The sequence below is a fragment of the Nicotiana sylvestris genome, chromosome 1, assembly GCF_000393655.2.
Source record: "Nicotiana sylvestris chromosome 1, ASM39365v2, whole genome shotgun sequence".
NCBI lineage: Eukaryota > Viridiplantae > Streptophyta > Magnoliopsida > Solanales > Solanaceae > Nicotiana > Nicotiana sylvestris.
The window spans coordinates 81648732-81665320 of NC_091057.1; positions in this window are offsets into that span (position 1 = coordinate 81648732).

The following is a 16589-nucleotide window of genomic DNA, read 5'->3' on the forward strand; positions in this document are numbered from 1 at the left end:
GTGCTATGAAGCGAGTGATATAGTTGAGATGTCCTAGGAAGCTCTCACATCCTTCTTGCTTCTTGGTGGCGGTAACTCTTGAATAGCCTTAACTTTGGACGGGTTCAACTCAATTCCCCGACGGCCAACAATGAATCCCAATAACATTCCTACGGGAACCCCGAATGCACATTTTGCGGGGTTCAATTTTAAGTTGTACCTCCTTAACCTGTCAAAGAACTTTCTCAAGTCTGCTGTGTGATCTGCGGCCCTCTTGGATTTGATAATGACGTCGTCAACATACACCTCTATTTCTTTGTGTATCATATCATCTAAGATGGTTGTCATGGCTCTCATGTAAGTGGCCCTAGCATTCTTTAGACCAAATGGGATCATCTTGTAGCAGTACACCCCCCATAGTGTAATAAAAGTTGTTTTCTCTGCGTCTTCTTCATCCATCTAGATCTGGTGATAACCCGCAAAGCTATCTACAAAGTATTGGAGCTCATGCTTGGCGCAATTGTAGATTAGGATGTGTATATTTGGCAGTGGGAAGTCATCATTGGGACTTGCTTTCTTTAAGTCTCGATAGTCAACACATACTTTGACTTTCCCATCTTTCTTCGAAACGGGTACAATGTTGGCTAACCAGGTTGGGTACTAAACTACCCTGAGGACTTTGGCTTTGATCTGTTTAGTAACTTCCTCCTTGATTTTCAGGATCATATCTGGCTTGAACTTTCTAAGTTTTTGCTTTACCGGTAGACATATTGGATTGGTAGGCAACTTGTGAGTCACTATGGATGTGCTCAAACCGATCATGTCATTATATGACCATGCAAAGATGTCCTTATATTCCTTCAAGAAACGAAGTACTCCTCCTTCTCTATTGGTGATAAGTGAATGCCTATGCGAGTCTCCTTGACGGTTTTGGTGTCTCCCAAATTTACTACTTCGGTTTCGTCCAGGTTGGACTTAGGCTTATTCTTAAAGTTCTCAACCTCTCTGACAACTTCCCAGGTATTTCATCATCTTCCTCTGAGTCACTATCCTTATGTTATGTTGTCTCATTACATGTCACAGTCACCGATTCATCAGGAAAGGTAATAATAATGTTGTAGAAAGAAAATGTGAAAGATAATAATGAATAATAAAGAGCAATGCATTGATTAAATTCAAGAAAATATCCAAAACAAATACGGCTCGATGAATCGAGCAATTATTTTGAAACAAATTGCATCTTTAAAACAAAATTACTGAAACATCTGAAATGCCTAGCATGGATATAGAAGTAAATTAGGCTAAATGCCAAGCTACCCAGGGACTCGGTGGGCCTGGGATGGTGTGGTGGTCCAATTCTTGGGTACGACTCCCTTTTACATAGTCTTAATGGTGAGTCTTCTTCCTCCTCCTCCTCAATCATTGTACTGCAATCCATATCCTCATCCTCTAGGAACAAATTTCTCAGCCTAGCTAACACTTTTTCCTCTGCCGTTCCCCATATTGTATCAGCCCGATGAAAATTTTGACCCAGATGTGGCACTGATGCTGGGGAGGGTAATAAGGCCAACGCCACAGGGGCGACCAATCATCACACTCTTTCCATGTTTATTGGTATCATATGCGTGCACTACCTGTCCCTTTACTTATATAGTCCCAAAGGTATTTTAGGACTTCCAGTTAAGGTGGATATAGACTCTCCTACAATAATTTAAAGGAGAAAACACTAGGCGACAAACAAAACAATTAGGACTGTCAAGCAAAGAACAATTAAGGGAGCTTACATTTTACCTCCGCAAATAGAACAAACAAATGCACGTCTCAGACAGCAGTGTTTTAGACATTTGAAAAGAGTCCTAATGATATGATATCTAGGTGAACACAAATCAGAACATATGCAAGGCTTTATTAAAGAGGGAACCAATACCTAATCAGTTTGCCTACTGATTTTAGAGGGTTTGCGGAATCTGGATAGTTAATCAGAAACACAATTTTGCAGTTTACATGATTTTTAACCGCCCTATAGGCTTGCCTAGGCATGTATCAATGATACCTTATGGACATGATATCTAGTCATCAATCAAAAGTGCAATAACCAGTAAAACCATTTAAAACAAGCAGTTTAGGTTCATTAGATCCTCTGGGCATGCTGTCAAGATGTGAGAACTGATTTTAGACAATGCAGCAATATTAAAACCTGATTGGCATGCAGGGATTGATTTTAAACTCACAAACTTAGTAGCCAGAATGTAAGATTGGTTTTAGAACGTACAAGTATGGTTTATAAGTGCTAAATACACTGAACCTATTTAGCGTGACTCCTAAATGCATAAATTAACTTTAAACTTATAGGCATGATATATAACGTGCAAGACTAATTTTTAGCTTATAGGCATGATATATAAATGTGCAAGACTGATTTTTAACCAATAGGCATGATATCTGAAAGTGCAAGATTTGATTTTAACCTATAGGCATGGTATCTAGAATGCATGCAAATAGCACAACAATATGATTTATGATTATAGAAATGGATTTGAATCCTGTAGTCTTATATATCTAGAATGCACACAAGTGATGAACATTGCAATGTCCTATAGGCATGGCTTCTAGGATGTAAATAGTGATTTTAAATCCTATAGGCATGATATCTACCCATTCCCAACAAAATATGTATAATAATCCCTCTCTGTTTACTAATTTCCCCAATATCTATTTACAAAGTAATTATTATTACAGACCAAGTGTAAATAAATTACAGGAATGATAATAATATACCATAGGGAGCCTGGATAGGCCCAAAGCAAAACCTAGGGAACCAGGCCTTCAAACAGTCTCAATTGCCATATCTCATAGTGCCAAGGAGGGTATCTTAGTGTGTCAAAGTTCCCAAGGGCCTCCAATACCCACGGCAATGCTCACACCAAGGCCTCCCTCAAAAATCAATAGCTGGTGCAGTGTGGAATATCCAGCCCAGTGTGTCAAAGTTCAGAAGAGTCTCATGGACTCCAAAGCAATGGTCACACTGGAGGGGGCAAGACCCTAGATATTCTAAGAGTTGAAGTGATAGTGATTTGCAAGAATAGTTTTAAGAAAACAGTTTCAGACTTTCAGGAAAATCAGAAGTAAATAGAGTCATTCAATTCCTGGAACCTAGGCAAAAGTTCAAGACAAACAAAAATCATTTAGAAATAGGATTAGTTAAGCCTATTAGCTATTACTAAGTGACCAAACACAGATTATATTACGTCGATATTACGTCCTGTGGTATTATATTACAATAATGTTATATCATGCAGTATTATATTACGATGATCCTGCCGTATTATATTATGATGATGTTACGTCTTGTAGTATTATATTACAATGATGTTATACCTTGCAGTATTACATTACGATGATGTTACGCTTCGCAGTACCCTGCAGTATTGTAGGTTGAATTTGTCGTAGGGTTATTGACATCAGTCAAAGGAAAAGATTATTTGGAGATTATAAGGATTATGCTATTTCAAACAAGTGATAAGTAAGTTCATCAAGGTGAGAGGGGAAGCAAGTCAAAGAAAATAAATTTTCATCCAAGTTTGGCATGTTGGGATAAAATATGGGCCAAACGTTAATACTCAATATTTATGGACTAGTACTACACAAGGTATCATATGACCATGTCAATATGATGTATAAAGTGTATTAAAAAGGAATAGTATTTTAAGAAATTCGAGACAATTCTTAATTATGTGATTTATTAATTATTGGATTAGTGGAGAATTACCAAGTTAATTAAAGAAATTGATAATTAACAATAATTTGGATAAATCTTAAGAATGATGTGGCAGCCATATAAAACCCACATGATGACTATTCACTTACATACCATGTGGCATGTGTGGATGAGTTCGTGGCTTACAAGGATGATTATGTATAACTAAGAGAAAAGTGCATAAATTTGCCAAAAAAGGCTTACGGATGAAGCTTGGCATTCAAATATTTTCCATATCAAATACTACAATCAGAAGTTAGCCATTCTTATAAGTTTCAATACATTTCATTCTCAAAACATTTCACTCAAAATTCTAAAAATTACATTGATAATGTGATTTCTTCAACCAAAATCCAACGAGGTACTTAGCACAATTAGCAACGTGAGATTTTGCGATTCTAAAGGAGTACGGTGCAACCTTTTCCAAGAATATCATACGGATTTTTTCCCTACTCCAGGTATGTTAAGGCTATCCCTTCTTTCTTTTGGGATGATCTATACAACACAAACGAGATGAGCAAATGCACAAATTCCATAAATGACTATTCATAGAAGTATTAGAGATATCTATGTTCTTGAATTTCCATACATCATAATATTCTATCATATGTTCATGGGTCTCAGAAAAATGTGAAAGTTGAAAAGAGTTTACCTTATGATATTACTCAAAGGCAAAATGGTCTTATGACATTCCGAAAGACTTTATTAACGTACTTTTCATGCATTGCATTCATGTACATTGACCCATGACTAGATGGAGTTATATACGCATAGATATGTATGTGTATATATGTATATGGGATATGGGAAAGGTTATGGCGTTATATACACACTACCACCTGATTAGCTGATATATGTTGATGATTTAGCCCATAGTGGCCGAGATGATATGATGGGACACCCTCAGAGGCTGATGATGTTATGAAATATGTACCTATGCATGACATGACATTCATACCCATATGCATGACACTATAAGTATTTAATGATTTGCAAAGTTTTCCCAAACTTACGGGTTGAGTTATTTACTCTATATTTCTTCTATGTCTATTATGTACTTATTTATATGCCTTACATACTCGGTACCTTATTCGTATTGACGTCCCTTTTGCTATGGGACACTTCGTTTCATGCCCGCAGGTCCCGATAGACAGGTCGAGAGCCCTCCAAGTACGATATCAGCTCAATGGAAGATGCTGGTGCACTCTATTTGCTTCGGAGTTACTTGTTTGGTTAGTATGATTTAGACATGTACTGTTGGGTATGGCGGGACTTTATCCCAATCTTTATGAAAATTATGTATTCTTAAAGGCTTGTAGACAGATGCCATGTACGTGAAAGCTTGTATGGCCTTGTCGGCCTATGTTTAGTATATGAGTGTTTAGTTTGTCCTTATAGGCCCGTATGTTTTATGTATAAATTAGTACCATATTTTGTATTCTACTGAACTCACGATAGCCTTCCGGCTTAGTTATCTATGATAGTATGACATGAAAAGATATGTTATGCTTGTACTCGGTTGGGTAAGGTATCGGGTGCCTGTCGCGGCCCATCAGTTTGGGTGGTGATAAAGTGGTATCAGAGTAGTTTTGTCCTAGGGAGTCTACAAGTCGTGTCTAGTAGAGTCTTTTTTATGGGTGTGTTGTGTACCACACTTATAAGTAGGAGGCAACGGGGCATTTAGGACTGTCACTCTTTCTTCTAACTCTAGATCGTGTGGTAGAGCTCAGTTGTAAGAACTCAATTTCCTAAACTCTATCTTACTTATAGTACGACGATACCTACATCTAGAAAGACAGTCGGTAACAGATATAGCTATGGAAGAGTTAAGTCAGAGGAACTCAATTTTTGCATCATGCTTATGATGGATGAATATGAGGTATTCAGCAAATCATGTGTATACTAAGATGTGTAAGCCTCTTGATAAGGTTCCTTAAGGAAAGAACATATATACACCTTTATGGTGAAAGACAATGAGAGTTTCAGAAGATAAATACAAGTTTCAACAAGAAAAGGAAGCAAGGTGAAAGAGCGCCCAGATAATGAAGATTATCCTTATTTACCATTCAAGAAGAGAGATATAAGCATTTTGAGTTATCTTCATTAATAATAGAGGTATGTACAATTGGTTGCACCCATCCCAGTTATGCCCTATGGGGGTTAAGAGAAGTAGTATAAGAAAAGGACGGATATTAGGATCCGGCTGGGGTTAGAGTGGCCAAAAATGGTGAATGGATTGTTTGTATTAGTTGACATTTTCGAAGGTTATTGCAAATGTGCTAATAGAAGCACAATGAGATATGAGTACTAAAAAGATAGGCATTGGAAGCCTTGAAGGGATAAATATTACCTTAGTATGGCTCCCATCCCTAGTAGAGCAAGAATGCTTGGAAACCCGAAGAGCCAATGGATAAAGCAAGGGAAGCTAAAAGCAAAAGAATGTCTTGTTGAAGTTTTCAAAAGAAAGTGATAGGCAAAAATATTAGCAGGGGAATAAGAAGAGAGATAAGGAAGCATTATGAATAAGGTATGATACATAGATGACAATAGTAGAATAAAATGTCAATATTACAAAGTCTATAGTCAGGTGAATGAAGGGAGAGTGGGTGACAGGCCTTGAGACAACAGAAGAGTATAGGCCATAAAGTCGTATCCTTATTTCGAGAAATAAGTTTGTGACTCCAACCTGACTACCAGAAAGGAAAAGTTAGATCCTATAGTAATAGAAATCCGTATGGACTGGTAAACAAGATAAACTAAAAATTAATTAGAGACTGAATGATTTGATAATAGCAAGCATCATGAGAATTTTAGATTGCATTCCAGCAATAATAAAATAGATAACAGAAAAAGATCCATGATAAATTCAGAGAATGGTTACTCAAGAAGACGCTTCTCTAAAGCAAGCAATGTGAGCAAAGTTAAGCTTAAGGGACTATATATGCCAGTTAGACTAAGTGTCACCATTGCGAGTGAGGAATTTTTTTATCCTTGGTATAGAAGGATTACCACAAGGCGAGTAAGGGTCATTGATGATGTAAAAGGATGCCAAAGATGAAGAAGAAAAACATCTATAGGCAGGTTGTCATAGATCCAAGTCTTAGTACTCCACTAAGGGGGGGGGGGAATATGGAATGATAAAGGAAGAATGCGATAAAAATGAGAAAGGATGAGATTTCACTTATCCAAATGTTAAATATATGCTATAATTCCATAACGTTATATAAGCATGACGTCAAAAAAAAGGAAGTAAGGGTTCCTGCCCGGGATGTTATTGATAGATAAGGATCTAGTACGTAAGGTAAATTAATACAAGGAAATAAACCAAGAAAGATTACGCGGAATGTGGATATGACAATGGGTCAACGAGTAGTTAGTAGTTGACTCAGGAAGAGCCTAGTCATGACTAGACAAGAGGTTACAGACAAATCAGCAAAACATGCAAGATAAATATAGTAAACCCCAACATGGAGAATTCAGCCTCGTAGTAATGTCATTATAATACTGGAGATATATTCAAATAAGAGTCGAGGTAGTTATAGGTACCGTATAAGTGTTATGGAAATAAAAGAGAGTGCCACTGGAAAGACAGTCAAAATATCAGTTCAGAAGCTACCCTACAAGCACAAGGGCGTGGAGGTAAGTAACTACGAATAAGTATAGGCAAGGAAGGACATCAGAAGGTCCATCGAGTATACAATGTAATAGGCTCATAGCTTTGCAAGATTCAGAGGGTCTTCCCTAAGTACTACGATGAAAGACTAGATGAAGAAATAAGGAAGAAGGCTTCAACCTAAGCACAACGACCTAAAGAGAAAATGGACGTGTGACAACAGTCTCCAAACAACATTGTATGCACTCCCTAATAAAGTGGCACCTACCGTGGCTAATGAACAAGGAGTAAAATCAGAAGTGATATTCAAGATCATATGAGTTGTATGAAATTTCAATATGTGTGGACACTAAGATAAGCTAAGTACGGATGCAACAAAGGGGCAGAAAGACAAGGAAAAGTAATAGCTTATACATAAAGAAATCTAAGATGGAAAGAAAGGAATTATTCGATCAATAATCCAGAGTTGGCTACGTTAAGAACGCACTTAAGGGTTCGGAGTTTTATACATACAGCATATACAGCCATAGAAGATTCTGGTATATGTTAAAAGAAAGAATTGAGCACAACTCATAGATGAAGGATTAAATTGTTAAAATATTGTATCATGCATATTCCATAGCGCCATGAAAGGCTAAAAGTAATAACTAACACCATAAGCCACAGATCAGAAGATAGTTTAAGCCTACATAAAGGTTGATCAGAGGAAAGAGGAAACTAAAGAGTTGCATCAACTATGTAATTAGGAGTTTGATTATGAACACAAAAAAAATATGGACATAGTGATTGAGAACATTGCAAAATCACTATTAATATCAGAGGTCTAGTTAGAAGAATACCAGCCTCATAAGAAGTCAGTATAAAGCTCTCAACGAATCATGTAAAAAGGTGATTATAATAGAAGTTCAAGTTGTGGATGTGAATTCTACCTATATGGAAGGAATGTCATGAAGGAGATAGAAGATGTGATGCGAGACTTTAAAGTAAGTAAGGTAAAGGTGAACAACGTATGAGATACTCAAATGCATAAGGTTGTGAATAGTCCATACTTCAGATAGAAGGCTAAAAGCGCAGGGATTCAATATCCAGAAATGATAGTAGCATCGTTAGTGGATTATCTTATAGCCTATGGTTTCTAGGTACCAAGAGGTCTATTTAAGATAATAAAGAAGAGTTAGAGACGAAGTAATGTTTTGCTTGATGTTCCAAAATAACAAATCTGTGGTGCAAGGAAGTTGAAGGAGGGCTACGAGTAGTATAAATGGATATATATGGGTCACAAGCTAAAGTATGGTAGAGCGACAAGGTTGTAGGAAGACAGGAGTAAGGATAAGAGAGGGGGAGTGAGAAGGTGACAAGAATGGATAAGCCCTCGGGATTAAGCCCACAAAAATGAGAGAGAGCTGATGGGTTCTACAAAATTATATAAAGCTCAATACAACCTGAATAAGTTTAAAGGAGTCTAAGACTAGTAGCATTTAGAAGAAATGGAACGCTGACCTAGTAATAAAATGAGGGTGTAACTGTGACATATAAAGGATGATGTTTGGGCTTGAGATACTATGAGATACGATTATGGAAATCACTTTAAATATTTCCCAATGCAACGTAAGCCCTAGAGGAAATGTATTACGTAAGAAATTTCAAGTCTTCAAGTGGTGGATTGTAGATCAACATTGAGGTGAATCAAGAATGGACAGATACAAGTTACAAAGTATGACATGAGATTAGGCCATCATTCTTAAGACGAATGGTAATGAAGGATCATTAAAGGACTGAGATTTATACCTAAAGAATAAGCAACAAAAGTAACAGGTAGCTTGGTAGTATACCTCACTAACGATAAATTGAATTAAGAATTATGGTATAGTATGACCTACACAGATGCAGTAAAGTGATACGAATGGACAACCAGGTCTATGAAATAAGATATAGCCATATTCGCAAGTTCTACAAACTACTGAGCAAAGAACTTCAGTACACCTATAGATGCCTAAAGAGGCATCCTATTAAGCCTTGTATATGTTTACAAAGTAAGGCCTAGAGATTGGCTAAAAGCTAGAAGAAAAAGGAGAGAAGAGTCGCATAGGCACACTTACAAGGTCGGTAACATAGAGACGGCATAATAGAAGGTAGCAACAATTACGAGATTGGAAGGAATTCGATCGCAAGTCATAGCGTGGGAAAGAGGCCTAAATGTCAAGGAGAGTATTAAGGTATTTACAAGTGCTATAAGTTATGAAAATGATAAGAGCATCAGTCGACATTCGAAGATGAATGTTCCAAAAGGGGGAATGATGTTACGCCTCACAATATTACGTCGATATTACGTCCTGTAGTATTACATTACGATAATGTTACATCCTACAGTATTATATTACGATAATGTTATGTCCTGCAGTATTATATTACGATGATATTATGCTTTGCAGTATTATATTACGACAATGTTGCACCCTGTAATATTGTACATTGAATTTGTCGTAAGGTAATTGACATCATTCCAAGGATAAGATTATTTGGAGATTATAAGGATTATGCTTTTTCTATCAAGTGATAAGTAAGTTCGTGAAGGTGAAAGGGGAATCAAGTCAAAGAAAATGAATTTTCGTCCAAGTTTGACATATTGGGATAAAATATAGGCCGAACGCTAATACTCGATATTTATGGACTAGTACCATACAAGGTACCATATTACCATGTCAATATGATGTATAAAGTGTATTAAAAAGGAGTAGAGTTTTAAGTAATTCGATAGAATTCTTAATTATGTGGATAATTGGTTAATTATTGGATTAGTGAAGAATTAGACAGTTAATTAAAGAAATTGATAATTAATAATAATTTGGATAATTCTTAAGAATGATGTGGCAGCCATATAAATCCCAGATGATGACTATTCACTTACATACCATGTGGCATGTGTGGAGGATTTCGTGGCTTGCAAGGATGATTATGTATAACTAAGAGAAAAGTGCATAAATTTGTCAAAAGAAACTTACGAATAAAGCTTGGCATTCAAATATTTTCCATATCAAATACTACAATAAGAAGTTAGCCATTATTATAAGCTTCAATACATTTCATTCTTAAAACACTTCACTTAAAATTCTAAAAACTACCTTGATAATGTGATTTCTTCAACCAAAATTCAACGAGGTTCTTAGCACAATTAGCAACATGAGATTTTGCGATTCTAAAGGAGTACGGTGCAACCTTTTCCAAGAATATCATACGGATTTATTCCCTACTCCAGGTATGTTAAGGTTATCCCTTCTTTCTTTTGGCATGATCTATACGACACAAACGAAACGAGCAAATGCATAAATTCCATAATTGACTATATTCATAGAAGTATTAGAGATATCTATGTTCTTAAATTTCCATGTGTCATAATATTCTATCATTTTTTCGTGGATCTCAGAAAAATATGAACATTGAAAAGAGTTTACTTTACGATATTACTCAAAGGCAAAATGGCCTTATGACATTCCGGAAGACTTTATTAATGTACTTTTCATGCATTGCATTCATGTACATTGACCCATGACCATATGGTGTTATATACGTGTATATATATATATATATATGGGATATGAAAAAGGTTATGGCATTATATACGCACCACCACCTGATCGGCTGGTATACGTTGATGATTTTGCCCAAAGTGGCCGAGATGATATGATGGGATGCCCTCAGAGGCTGATGATGTTATGAAATATGTACCTATGCACGACATGACATTTATACCCATATACATAATACTATAAGTATTTCATGATTTACAAAGTTTTCCAAGACTTACAGGTTGAGTTATTTACTCTATATTCTTCTATGTCTGTTATGTATTTATTTATGTGCCTTACATACTCGGTAAATTATTTGTACTGATGTCCCTTTTGGCTGGGGACGTTGCGTTTCATGCTCACAGGTCCCGATAGATAGGTCGAGAGCCCTCAAAGTAGGCTATCTGCTCAGCGGAAAATGTTGGTGCGTTCCATTTGCTTCGGAGATGCTTGTTTGGTTAGTATGATTTAGACGTGTATTGTTTGGTATGGCGAGACTCTATCCCGATCTTTATGAAAATTATGTATTCTTAGAGGCTTGTAGACAGATGTTGTGTATGTGAAATATTGTATAGCCTTGTCGGCCTATGTTCTGTATACGAGTGGTTATTTTGGCCTTATAGACCCGTATATCTTATGTATAAATTGGTATCACATGTTGTATTCTACTTAACTCATGGCAGCCTTCCGGCTCAATTATCTATGATAGTATGACATGAAAAGATACGTTACGTTGGTAATCGGTTGGGTAAGGTATTGGGTGCCCGTCACGGCCCATCGGTTTGGATCGTGATAGTTTGGTGAGAATTAATTGGGTTTAGGGGGGTTGTTGGGTTAAAAATGGTAAGAAGTGATGGTGGTCGTTGATCTCTGTGATCAACGACCCGGATTGAAAGGTTTGGGGGCCTAGTTTTAATTCTATTTGGGCCTGGTCTTAGTGGGTTAGGGATTTGGGGTTGAAATTGGGCCATTAAATTAGGCTAGGTCTGTAAAAAGGGCCATTGTTTAAATACCTATTTAATTGATAAAAATAATTTTTAAAAATAGTTAACAATTTATAAAAAATTATTTTCATGCCTAGAAATATTTTAAAATAATTACTTAATATTTTAAAAATATAAAAGGCTATTTTTCTATAAAATAATATAATAATGCATGCATGGGCTATAATTGCAAAGTAATTGCAATTGTACCCTAAAAATTGCAAACGTGGCTATTTGTGCATATATTGATACTACTACAAAACTCCAAGAATCAAATCCCCTACCTAATCATTCAATGTCCGTTGATGAACAGAGAATTCAATTGACAGAGGAAGACCAGGAACGTATATATCAACCATGGTGATATTCTCTCATTATCAAACTACATGGTAAGAAAATCCAACATCATATCCTCAAAAATAAATTCAGGAAGCTTGGAAAATTATGGATAATTTTTCCCTAATCAATTTGGGAGCAGACTACTACATAACAAAATTCAAATGCGAAGAACACATGGTCAAAGTCTTAAACAATGGCCCATGGTTCATATTTGGCCATTTTCTCTCTATTCAGAGATGGAAGCCAAACATTGTGGCAACGGAAGTAAGGAGCTCTCTCACAGCCATTTGGATTCGTCTACCTCAGTTACCAATCGAGTTTTATTATGGTATTATATTAGCAAAAATTAGAAATGTCATTGGCAAGTTACTAAAAGTATATATGTGCACTTCATCAACGCTAAGGGGACGCTATGCTAGACTGTGTATTGAGCTCCCACTCGAGGTTCCTGTAGTCCCCTTCATCAATATTGGCCACCATAAAAAAAAATCCAATACGAGGGTGAGAATACTCTATGCAAGCAGTGTGGGAGACTGGGTCATGTGGTAATGAAGTGCCACTATGTAAAGACTCCACTGCCAGCAAACTCCACTCCATGTAATCAAAATCCTCACCCTAAGGAAGTAAGCAATGTCAGTGAATTAAATGGCAACGTATGACAAACGGTTAAGTTCCCTCAGAAGAAAAGAACCAATGGATGGAGTTCTGGAACCATTCAAAATCCAGGTATTCAATCAAATCTACCTCATCCAATACCGGGTAAGATTTCTACTCCAACCCCTAACACTATGTATATCCTCTCAAACACTCAACCTATGAGTAACAAAAAAAATCCCGAGTAATCATTCTACATCTCCTCAGAGAAATTTCATAAATTGTGGTAACAAGTTATCCACTTTGGAGAATCCGCCCACAAAAATAAAATAAAATTATTTACATAATTCTAAAAACAATTTATTTTTAGACATAGATAACGTGGCATTATCAAATCCTCCCAATAACAACGTGTCTGACATGTAGGTCAGTGAATTACCCAACATGCAGTTTGTAATAACCCCCACTAAGATAAATAACGAAGATACTAAAGCTACTAATAATAATATTAACTACCGGAGAGAAGAAATTTCATCCGATAACCATCCCTTAAATCACCCTAATCCAATTGATAATATCTCTAACATTTGCATGGATGAATATCGTGCCCCATATCACATGCCCCACATGCCCCCACCCTCTAAACATTTAGCTAATAACAAGCACCACATGCCTAACCCTACTACTATACCAAATCAACTTAAAATCTCTGCTCTAGCATGCAAATAGACCAAATCATTAACACACTAAAAAATCCTTCTACCAAAACCCCTAAACCTTCTAATAAACAAAACGTTCCTATAAATATAAATCAACCCCTTCATACTCACAATGCCAAGAATTCCCACATCACAAAGGAGGAGGAACAGACTTGTGCAAATCCTAAGTGTGACGATCCGGCCAGTCATCTCATGAGTTACACCTTTGTTTCCCCCATTTCTGCTTCTTATTGCTTTGTCTATCAGTTTTATATGTGATCGGGTTGGTTGACTCGGGTTCGGAAAGGATTTGGTAAGGTTTGAGACACTTAGTCTCTTTTGAGGAAGCTTAAGTTGAAAAAGTCAACCAGATGTTGACTTATGTGTTAGAGGGCTCAGATGTGAGTTATGAGGATTTGGTTAGCTTTGGGAGGTAATTTGGGACTTAGGAGCGTGATCGGAATGAGTTTGGAGGTCCGGAGTAGATTTAGGCTTGAATTGGCAAAATTGAATTTTTGGCAATTTCCGGTTGATAGGTGAGATTTTGATATAAGGATTGGAATGGAATTCTGAGAGTTGCAGTAGTTTCGTTGTGTCATTTGGGATGTGTGTGCAAAATTTTAGGTCATTCGGACGTGGTTTGGTTGGTTTTTTGAACAATAGCGGAATTTGGAAGTTTTTTGGAAACTTAGGCTTGAATCCGATGTGTTTTGGTTCATTCGATGTTGTTTGAGCTATTTTGATGATTGTTATAAGTTTGAATAAGTTTTTGGGTTATGTTCGTGCTTTTGGTTGAGGTCCTGGGGGCCTCGGGTTGATTTCGGATGGTTGACGGAGAGTTTAGAATTTTTGGTGAAGCTACAGATTTTCTGCTTCTGGTGTTTGCACACCTGCAGATTAGGGACCACAGGTGCGATGACGTAGATGCGAGGGAGAAGGCCGTAGAAGAAGAAAGGGCCTGGGAGGGCTAGAGCAGCAGAAGTGGTTGGGGAATTGCTCCTGCAATGGCGCAGGTGCGGGAATGGCATTGCAGATGCGGAAAGTTAGGACTTAAGTAGGAACCGTATAAATGGTTCATTGACTGCTGAAGCGGTACTGCAGAAGCAGGAATTGGGCCGTAGATGTGAAATCCCTTGGCCAAAACATATAACTTGTTTCCTTCGCAATTCCACCATTTCTAAGTCGGCTTTAGAGCTTTTTGGACGATTTTGAAGAAGGGTTTCAAGGGAACTTCATTAAGGTAAGGATTTTGGACCTAAAACTCATTCCTATGGTATTATTTAACGGATTAGAGCTATAGTTAGTGGAATTTAAGGGTTAAAATTGCGGAAACTAGGGCTTGGTATTGGAGACCTAGACTTGAGGATTTGAGGACCATTTGTGGCCAGATTTTGGTTCTTTTGATATGTATGACCTTGTGGAGAGATAAGGAACCTATTGATGTGAATTTTATCGAATTTCGAGACGTGGGCCCGGGGGTCGGGTTTTGGTAATTTCAGGATTTATGTTTTAAATTGAATATTTTTGCTTGGGCTTTGTTCCCTTAAAATATTTTGACGTCATGGTTCTGATTTTGGATAGATTCGACGCGAGTGGAGGCCGATTCGAGGGGCAAAGGCGTCGTGGGCTAGAGTTTGGACTGGATTGAGGTGAGTAATGATTGTAAATGATGTCTTGAGGGTATGAAACCCCGGATTGCACATCGTTGTGCTATATTGAGGTGACGCACATGCTTGATGACGAGCGTGGGTTCGTGCACTATTGGGGATTATGACGTAATCTGTCCCGAAAGACTATTTAACTGCATATTTGACTAATATCTATTTGCTATCATCATGTTTTGGGCTGAATGCCGTATTTGGGCCTCGTGCCAATTATTTAAACCCTTATGGGGTATTTTTATTGATATTTTCTCACTGTTTTGACTTTATACTTGAACTAAGTCATGTTATATTCCACTATTTTCATAACTCAGCGATGTTTACTCTGTTTTAACACTTAAATGATCTTTTAAATAATATTTTGGGCTGAGAATCATATTTTACTATTGCCCAAGTGGCCTGTAAGGATTTTTGACTGAGTAAGGCTGAGGGCCTATGTTGTGAGAAAACACCATACTATGATTATGAGGCCGAGTGCCTGAAATATGTAGGCCACGAGGTGGCTTGTTGATATGAGGCCGAGAGCCTAGTGATGATGCCACAAGGTGGCTTGATATTGTGCATGGGCCGTAAAGGGCCCCTCCAGTAGTCCGTGTACCCTAGTGAGAGCAGGTACCCATTGTGATGTGAGATATAGCCCAAGGGGCTAGTATTGTTGACATTGTTTCCGAGGGGCAATCCTTTATGTGCTTATCTGTCTTATTTGTCTGTCACTTACCTGCTTAATAGTTAAAAAGGCATTTCATGAAGTTTGAACTGAACTAAAATGTTTTTACACATTACCATTGCTTCACTATTTTTATTGGCTTTTAATACTTCCGTATAGCCTATAATGTGCCTTGTGTGATTTCTTGATTTTAGTCTTTATTTATGATTATTACTCACTGAATTGGAGTACTCACTTTACTCCCTGCACCCCGTATGTTGATTCAGGCGTTGTTGATCCTGCTAGCGAGGGTTGAGAGATCCCGGCAGATTTCGGAGTTCACAAGGTAGCTGCTTGGCATTCGCAGTCCCGTGTTTCTCCCCCTTTATCTCATTTCTTTCTCTTTCTCAGTTATTCTATAATAGCTTGGTAGACATTTCAGAGTTGTAGTGTATCGATAGATGCTCATGACTAGTGACACCCCAGTATCAGGCAGTGTTAGGTTTATCTTCTACAACTGTACTATTAACTACTTACTTTTGGATTATTTATCATGTTTTAGACTTAATTCATATTGTTTAATAGCTTAAACTAAAATGGGTAAGTGTTGGATGGCCTTGTCTTCATGAAAGGCGCCATCACGACCGAGTCCGGGTTTTAGGTCGTGACAAGTTGGTATTAGAGCTGAGGTCACATAGGTCTCACGAGTCATGAGCATGTTTAGTAGAGTCTCGTGGATCGGTACGAAGACGT